This window comes from Arvicanthis niloticus, chromosome 9 (assembly GCF_011762505.2).
Source record: "Arvicanthis niloticus isolate mArvNil1 chromosome 9, mArvNil1.pat.X, whole genome shotgun sequence".
Lineage (NCBI taxonomy): Eukaryota > Metazoa > Chordata > Mammalia > Rodentia > Muridae > Arvicanthis > Arvicanthis niloticus.
The window spans coordinates 84289703-84299680 of NC_047666.1; positions in this window are offsets into that span (position 1 = coordinate 84289703).

The window sequence follows — 9978 nt, forward strand, 5'->3', positions numbered from 1 at the left end:
ATTCTATCAGACTTTCAAAGAAGAACTAATGTCAATATTACATAGTCACCCTAATACCCAAACCACACAAAGATTCAACAAAGGGAATTATAGATCAATTTCCCTTATAAATATAGATGAAAAAATACTCACCAAAATGCTCACATACAGAATCTAAGAACATATCAAAAACATCATCCACCAAGTAGAGTTAATACCAGAAATGTAGAAATAGTCCAACATACAAAACTCAGTCAATGTAATACACCATATAATCAAACTGAAAGAAAAAAATATCATCTCATTAGACACCAAAAACCTTTGACAAAATCCAACACTTCTTCATGATAAAAGTCCTGGGGAGATTAGGAATACAAGGATCATGCCTAAACATTGTAAAGACAATTTGCACTGTGCCTATAGACAATATCAAATTATATGGAAAGAGACTCAAAGCAATTCCACTAAAATCTGGAACAAGACAAGGCTGTCCACTTTCTTTATATTTATTCAATACAGTGCTTGAAGTTCTAGCTGGGGCTATCAAAGGGATACAAATTGGAAAGGCAAAAAAATCAAAGTAAGTTAAGTAAATGATAATCATGTTACAATCCACAGACCCAGAGAGGCTGAGAAAAAACAGTGCTCTATGGGGGATGAATAGGTCTCTCTGGGAATGAGAAATAGAATAGCCTTTGTGGATTGAGGTCAGGTGGGGCTAGGAATAGGAAGAATCAATCAGATTGTGTGTATGTGGGAGAGAGAGAGAGAGAGAGAGAGAGAGAGAGAGAGAGAGAGAGAGTCTAATTAGAAGGAATTTAGGGGTGATATGGAAACTGAGTAAGGTGGAAACTCCCTGGAATCCGAGGGTGACCTTCATGAGAACTCCTAGTAATGGAGGATATGGAGTCTGAACTGGCTATCTTCTGTTACCAGGCAACAAGCCTTCTACTCACATCTATCCTGGTTGCAAAATATACTGGGGTAATGGTGGCTCAGAGCTTTTGGGTTTGGCCAACCAACAACTGGTCTAATCTGAGGCCCATTCCATAAGAGGGAGCCCATGGCTGACACTGCCAAGAGGCTGGATAGCCCAGAGACCTAGAATAGAACCAAATACTACTTTCCCAGGCCTGCCCAGCATCCAGGGTTCCTGAGGAAAGGGAGCATGGAGGTATGGCATTAGCAACTGGGCTCAGTGCTAATAGCAACCAACAGGAGCCCCTGCTGATGGTAGCAGGCAATTCATGGGGCTAGCACTGCTGACAGAATTATCAGAGGCTTGCAAAAATGCCTATTGAGAAACTCTGAATTCTTTTTTTAACTCTTAAGAGACAGCTAGAAAGAAAAGGATAGAAAGAAAGGCATGAATTTATGTACAACACACTTACACAGACACTCGGCCGGGTCTGACCACTAATTTCAGCAATTTCACAAGTGCACATGCATACTTGTATGCATACACATATACCTACATATATATGTACATACATATAGACAGACATATAGACATATAGACATATTGTATATACATACATACATACATACGTGTGTGTGTGTGTGTACACTACATACATATATACCTTTGGTGGATAGAGCAGAGCCACAAGAGCCACACTATTTCTTCTCTCTGACAATTTATACCTTCTTAGACAAAGTTCTTTATAAAGTTACCTCACAGATAAAATGTTACACAAAAGAGGAGATACAGAAGGATGCTGATAGTAAGTTCAAAGCAGTGTTGCATTCCATAAGCTCATTTTAAGTTCAAAGCAACAGTTTCACATGGCCTTGCTTTATCATGGTGCACACTTGTGGCTTCACCCTTGGACCTGAGCTAGAATGAATGTTCTTCCTTTAACACAAATCAGTCCCAAGCCCATTTCTCTTCTTAGTGCAATTATGAAAGCTCATTGTGTTCCTTATTATGCAGCCTTTACTTACTGTTCTGTAAGGAGGGTGCATGTTCTATTCTTCATTCTAACTTTATTATATCTTCTTAAACTTTCTTCTTAAAATTATTTGGACAAATCAGGAATTCTATAAAGTCATTAATTTATCTAAACAGCATTAATTCATGAAAGTACATCTTTATGTTGATCTGCAGGAAGTTTGCCCAAGAGAGTGAACTGATGTCCAGGAATCATTAGGCTATGTAATAGTGATAGAAAAGGCATGTCAGCAGAAAAAAGCAGTCCTGGGATGAAGTCTCTGGTGCTGTGTCTCTCCAGAGCACACCCATTGCAGCCATGCAAAAACAAAGGGCCCGTCTCCAGGAAACTCACTTGCTTGTCACAGCCTTTCCTAGATGGCTTCTGCCAACTACTGGCAAAACCAAACCAAACCAACAATAAAAATCAATGAAATGATTTCGAATGATATTCTGATTTACTCATAGTTTGGTGCCTAGTCCAGTCTTTGTCAGAGAGGCTGCCTCTGGCAGATCATGAAAGTGGATGCTGAGATCAAAGTCAAAATATAGGTAGAAAGAGAGCCCAGGTTGGAGATCTTCATTGGGTCCCTCTCCACTGAGCTTGAGGAACCCTGTGGAAGAGGAGGAGGAGGAATTGTGGGAGTCAGAGGGTGGTGGTCCTCAGAATCAACTAAGTAGGTCTCATGGGGGCTCAGACTGAAGTGGCAGATACAGATCCTAAATGTCTTCTGCACATGTTATGATTGTTGGCTTGGCTGGTGCTTTGGGGAGGGGGCACTCCTGAAGTGGGAGTAGGAATGTCTCTCACTCTTTTGCCTGCTCTTGGGGCCCGTTTCCTCCTACTGGGTTAGCTTGCCTTAATGCTTGTGCCCTGTTTTATTGTATCTTGTTGTGCCATGTTTGGGTGATACATGGAGTCCTTCTCTTTTTGGGGGGAAGAAACAGGGGGAGAGGATCTGGGGGGTGGTGATTTGAGAGAAGTAGAGGGAGGGGAAGCTGTGGTAGAGATGTATTGTCTGAGAGAAGAATAAATAAAAACTTAAAAAGTGAGATTTTTCTCTGTAAGAATTGGCAAATGAACCCTCTCTCCTCTCTCTCTCTCTCTCTCTCTCTCTCTCTCTCTCTCTCTCTCTCTCTCTCTCTCTCTCTCTCTCTCTCTCTGTGTGTGTGTCTCAAACTTGCTTCTCATGGGCCCTGTGTCAATGGATGATGTCATATTCCTCCCACTTCAGTTCAAAACCTCAGACTATGTTTTGACTTCTTTCGATCTCTACTCCACCCACAGCTACTTAGCTTTACCCAGACAAAATTCTACTTTTACAGAAGACCTTTCTTGCTTTCCTTTTCAGTCTTAAAACCTGCAGGGATTTTCAAAGAGCCTATCAACTGATCCCCTTTCAAATGATACCCCTTCCAACCAAACTTCCTGTTGTTGGGTGACGTGAGCACTTTTCTGCTTATTCTTTGAAGGTTTTTTTTTTCCTTCTATTTTTTTTCTTGATGTGCAAACTGTGAGAATGCTTGTGTTTATCCAACACCAGTGTGTGTGTGTGTGTCTATGTGTGTGTTCATGCACATGCATGTGTTTATTCAGTATGTCCTGATGCACCTCCTCCACCCCCTTTGCTTTACTCTTGCTCATCTCTTTATTATCCCCTTTTTCTTTCATGACACAGATAGTCCATCATCCTCTTCCACTCTTCTGACTGCTTTAGATTTCTCTCCCTCTTGCAACTTCTATTTTCACTGCACAAACATGCATATGTATATGTTAATTTAATGAAAAATTTTACACATTGGAAAAATTCAGTGTTTGTCTGAGTCTTACTTATGTGCCTTTTAGTTTTTGTCCTCTTGACACAAGCTCAAATCATCTGAGAAGATGGACCTCAATAGAGAAAATGCCCCCCAAATATTGTCCTGTAGTAAAGTCTGTGGGGGCATTTTCTTTATCAATGATTGACATGGGAGTTCCTAGCTCACTGTGGGCAATACCACCCCTTGACTGGTGGTCTTGGTGGTATCAGAGAGCAGGCTGAACAAACAATGGGGAACAAGCCAGTAGGCAGCACTTCTCCATGGCCTCTACTTCAGTTTCAGTTTCTGCCTCTAGGATCCTGCTCTGGCTTTTCTTGATGATGGACCTGAGAATTCTAAGTAAAACAAACGTTTTGCTTCTCAGGTTGCTTTTGGGCCAGGTGTTTATCACAGCAATAGAAAGCAAACTTGAATAGCCTACCTAGTTACTGTCCTAGCTATGATAAGACAGCATGATCAAAGTAATGTAAAGAAGAAAATGCCTGTTGGGAAGTTATAGTTTCAGAGTGCCAGAGTCCAAAGCCATCATGGTGAGACGATTGCACCAGGCAGGCAGGCATGCAGGTATGGCACTGGAGTGCTAGCTGAGAACTTATATCTTAATCCACATGCACAAAGCAGAAGCAGAGTAAGAGCTTCCTTTTGAATTCTTAAAGCCTGTCTCCAGTGACACATCCTTTTCAGCAAGGCCACACCTCCTAATCCTTCCCAAACAGTTCCACCAACTGGACACCAAGCTCATATTTAAATATATGAACCATTTGGACAACTCTTCAAACCATCACACTGCTTTTAGGCTCTTCATTACCTAGTTCATCCACACAACCCTGGACAGATCAGGTTGATCCTTCTGTGTGCAGAGTTGTGGAGTGGACCCTTCATTCCCACATGACCTACTGTTGGTTCAGTGTCTGCAGCATGACTTGTGTTCAACAGTCAAAGACATCCTCACCATCTGAGTCTTTGACATGTGACCTTTGACATGAGTCCTACAATCCTTGCATGGCCCAAGCCCTTGGGTCCTTTGATTCTGCAAATGCTGTTTCCTTTATCTGAAGGGGAGGGGCTTTCTCTACTCTCAGCATGTCCCTATGCTGATGGTTGTGGGGCTTCTGCCCTCAATGGACTTTGGACAGTGGTGTTCTCAGGATTCGCAGGAGCTGGGAAGCAGGGTCTTAGGTGGCAGTGAATACAGCGGATATGAACTACCTGGGACACTGTTTTAGAGGACAGCTTGTTTATTGAAATAGCAGGGCTAGTTTATATAGCTAGAGTCAGGGGGAGGAAAGAAAGAATGGACAAGGTAGGAAGTGCTGTAGTGGGGGCAGGGCCTTCCAAGAGTAACAGCTAGATTAGCAAACTGCCAGTCACAGATTTCTGAGAAGTCAGTTCTCTGCCAGGAAACACAAGCCTAACTGGCTTTATCTTGACATAGCCTTTGTCTTTATAAAGTTGAGTAGGCCCAAGCCTGGTTTGGGTAGGGAGTGAGTGAACCCACTCTTGCCATGCTCTTTGAGAGATGTCCAAGGTGTGGTCAATGCTCTACCATCTCTTATCTGGCTTGGGAACCCCCAGATGGTGTCTGTCTTGCCTGTAAGAAGAGCTCAGATTTGAACCTCTCTTCCAGTATCCTCACCACTTCAACTTCTTAGTCTTCCTGGTACCTTTACATACCCCTCTTTTTATACAGTTCAGATAACGTATTTCACTTTCCATTCTTGCTGTAATTCTACAACAGATTTCAAGCTGTTGATGAGGTATTTGAGGTTGTTGTTCCCATTTTCAGTTGGTGCTCTCTGATCATCTATGCAGATAAACAGAAATACCTGAGTATTCAGGTAAGGGGCATGTGTCAGGAGGCAGTGCAGGGTCTGGGAAGATGGCTCAATAGGTTAAGAGCACTTGCTATATAAGCATGAGGATCTAAGTTCAAATCCCCAGCACTCACGTAAGAAGCCAGAACTGGCTGTGTGCATCTGTTATCCTGATGGTGTGGAAGGCAGAGATTGCTGTGGGTCTTCTGGCAGCCAACCAAGCTCCAGGTTCAGTAAGAGACCCTGACTCAAGGGACAGAGTTGAATATTGATAGAATAGGAGGGTGATGTCCTCCTCTACCCTCCATGCACACACCCATGTGTGCATGTACACACACACAAACACACACACACACACACACACACCAGCAGGGGAGGGGTACAATTTACCCACCTTTTCATAGTATTTTACACTTTTAACATTAAAAGGGGAAATCTGTCTAGTAATCCCAAAATGATTGTCATAAACTTGAAAGTTTATAACATGGAATTACTTAAAATCTCATCTTGTAATATCTCCTGAGGTGACTGGTGAACACAAATGCAATAACTTCCTAGGCTGTTATCCTTGTGAGCTGGCTGGCCTTTACATGTGGATTTTCGCTGACTTATAACATGTATTCATATTTTCAGGATACAGTACTATAAGTGATGTTAACATAACCATTAGACCAGCTCTCTTACACAGTATGGACTCTATACTACTATACAGTGCTCTCTACTGAACCTCAGGGGAGTCCGGAGAGGAAGCTCAGACTTGAGTGGACTGTGCATTCTCTGTGCCCAGGATGGCAGCTGGTGCCAAACTGTGATGTCACATCTGGTGATGTGATCACTTCTCTCAATTGTGTGCTCTCCGGGGGCTACCAATTCTTTCCATTCAGGTCATCGGGCGGTCATCAGTTGGTAAAAGTTTCCTCTATGCTTGGCCAAAATTTGATTCAGAATTGTAATGAGTCATAGTAACCTAGGCTTTAAAAATGACTTTATACTTATATTTCACCTGCAAATATTCTCAAAGTGTCATGCGAAAACCATGATAAGTGCAGTCTTCCCTGTGTACAGAGAAGACAGCTAAGTCATCTTGCATTCATATAAACAAGCACCATTTCACATATAAAACTCTGGAGGATTCTCACAGAATCCATAAAGAGAAGGCCAAAGACCAAATAGGAATCCAGTAGCACAAGAATCTTGGCTTGGACTGACCACACATCTGCTCATGCTACCATGTGGCCAGATGTGTTCGTGGATTCATAACCACCTGACTGGGAAGAATCTCCAGCTGAATCAACAACCGGACTGCTCAAAACACACACAAGCATGCTCGACTCTCACATCTCAGGGTGGATCTCAATTACTCAGACTCCATTAAAGGCATTTCACTATTTTCTGTGATCAATATTGTCCTGGTTCTCAGTGATCTTCAGATAAGTGCCAGTCTCTTTTCTGAAGCAGATATCTGTGGGGATGAAAAGCAAGTGCCTGCATAATGAAAGTCAAATTTGAATAAAAAATTACTCTGGTATCAATATTTTTACTTTTTCAATGCAGGCAAGTGATTTATGTGGAGCTTCCTTAGAAGAAAATGAATTTTTCTTGATTTTATTATGTAATCAAAATTTTAAGTTATGCCTGTGAACTCCTTAAGCTGGCTTTTACTCCTATTAATTTATGTTACTTTCAAAGAAAGAAAGACTTCTGTTCGAGGGTTGCCACTAGCTTCTGTTGATTGGTTGCTTCAGTGAGGGCAAGCAAATTTCTGATCTAAGAAATGTGGATTGCTGTCTCTAGGCAGATGAGGGCAGGTGTAACATAAAACTAGAGTCTGTGATTGGGCAATGAGAAAGGAAGGCGGGGCTGAGAGTTTCAGAGACAGAGGACAGGGGACAGAGAGGAAAGAAGGACAGATAAGATGGAGGAAGAAGAGGATGAACCTGATCCATGTGGCATTAAATACCCATAGGTAGCTATGGATATTATAGAAAAGCATAGAATAATATAGGGCAATTTGTCCAATCTAGGTGGGCAGCTTATATCAATATATGTTGGCTCTGAGTTCATTGCGTGGGTGTTTTGTGGGCTGAGAATTTATTGATACAAATCTGACTGGTAAGTTACAAGCCTCTAGAGTTTTGATCTGTTAGTCACAGGGGGCAGATGGATGGGAAGATAGCAAGTGGTTAGGAGGCAGGAAAACTGCAGGGAACAGGGAAGTCCAAATGGGGGAGAGGAAACCGCGTTACTAGAGCATAGCCACTGATAGCGTGGGTTGTTTTTAAATTATTACTGCAACAGAGAAGTTTAACTAAAATAGCATTGACATTCCCTCAAGTGATAAAATACTAAGTTTCTAGTGATACACATCAAGCAACTTAAGTATCATCACGTATAATGTGTATTTAGACACGGTTGTTGCATCATTACATGAGATGGAGCTTAAAAATCAAAGCAAAACAAAAACTAAAGGACAAAAGAGAACATTTGTCAGTCAGATGTACTTGCATCCATAAACCCCCTGCATTCATTCTCTCATTGTGATGACCAAACACCCAACAAGAGCATCAAGGAAAGGAATTCACAATGGGAGGGCACAGGGGCATGAGCCACGTGCTCACACTGTATCCACAGTCAGCAGGCAGCCAAGAATGCTGGGGTTCAGTGCAGGTTCTCCTTCTTGCTCAGTCTGAGGCCCCAGCTCGTGGTGGTGCTGCCCACATTCATGGTGGACCTCTTTCTCGAGTTTAAGCATTCGGATAGGTCTTTAGAGGTATGCTTCCATGGCGACATAGTCAAGCTGACTATGAGGGTAAATGGCACACCCAGTATTGTGTAGCTGTGGTACTTCTAAGAACAATGAGGGTGAACTTATTGTTGACTTGGCAGAGAGTTTCTGCCTAGCATAGATTCCTCTTCCGTTTGCTTTGTTACTAACATACAGCAGGCACACCAAGGGATGAGCTGGCTACAAACTTCTTTAGTTTTACCTACTAATGGGAATGGAGGTACACCTTTAATTTCATCTATTGAGAGGCAGAAACAGGTGAATCTCTGTGTTTGAGGACATCCTGGTTTATGTTGTGAGTTCCAAGCCAGCCAGAGGCTACACAGTGAGACCTCATCTAAGTAAATAAACAAATAAAACACCTACAAATTCAGTGTGTATTCAGCCTATCAGATATGATATTTAAAACTGGCTTTGACTGCTTATTTATATCTTCATGTATGACTTTACTGGGACTTTTTAATTTAATTTTTTTTTGAGACAGGCTTTTGAATAGCCCAGGCTAACCTGGAACTCACTTTGTAGCTGAGGATGACCTTGAACTCTTGAGCTTCCTGCCTATGTCCCCTATTTGCTGGGATTATAATCATTAGCTACATGTCCAGCAGGGTGATCAAAATTCAGTAGAGGTGATATGCCAGGCTTGCACATTGGGATGAAATAAAGTGCTCATGAAACAGGCATGCTAGGTTGGACTGACAGGCCTGGAGTGGATTGACAAGCATGATTTATGCATGGTGAGATGAATGTGCTCATAGAGGACTTGGCATTTGCTGAGACTATGCTGTGCCATCTGGTGAGAAGGGCCCCAGGAGCACGATGCTGCAGAGTGGTGATGAAGACGGTGCTTCTTGGGTAACACATGACAGAAAGAGGCTGCTATAGAGCTTAGCTCATTGTTAGTGAAGGAGATGACAAGACCCTGAAACAAGAGAGGCTGGGTGGTGACACTTGAGTCCCAGATGCCAAGGCCTTTCAAGGATTCAGAAAAGTCTGAATGTCAGGCAAGATTAAGGGAAGTTAATAAAATGTTATTATTCTCTGGGCACCATAATGAGCAGTGACACGATATTGCTCCTCCACATTATAGGAAGAGTCAAGCATGGGATAACTGGGAGAGGCCATGACAGCACAGGGCTCTGATTCTTCATCCAGTGTGTGGGCCTCAGCCAAGCTTCAGCTTGGACCCAGTCATTGAGATGGGAAGATCTACGTGAGGATGGATGCTGTGTTGTATGGGGAGCTACATGGTAAACGAATAAAATGGGTAAATGAGAACTCTGAGGCATGCTTTCAGAGAAGGTTTGTCGTAGATATGAGGGAGTACAGCCAGGAGCATCAGGTAGAGTCCTAAGTGGGGAGAGAAAGTAGTGGACTAAACATGACCAAGTAGACTAGGCTGGGGCATGAGAGGAGAGAGAGGCGGGACAGCAAGAGAGGAAGAGAAGAAGGAGCAGAGAGGAGAGAGGGCAAAGAGAAGGGAGCAAAGAGAGAGGGCAAAGAGCCAAGAGCAGAGGACCAAGAGAGCCTGGCTGAAAGTGGAAGTTTCTCGATATGTCAGCTGATACAGACTCACGTGGTTAGGCTGCTTCACATAGTGTTTTGCTAAGCAAGACCTGTGGAGGACACATGATGTTTGGAGAAAGTAT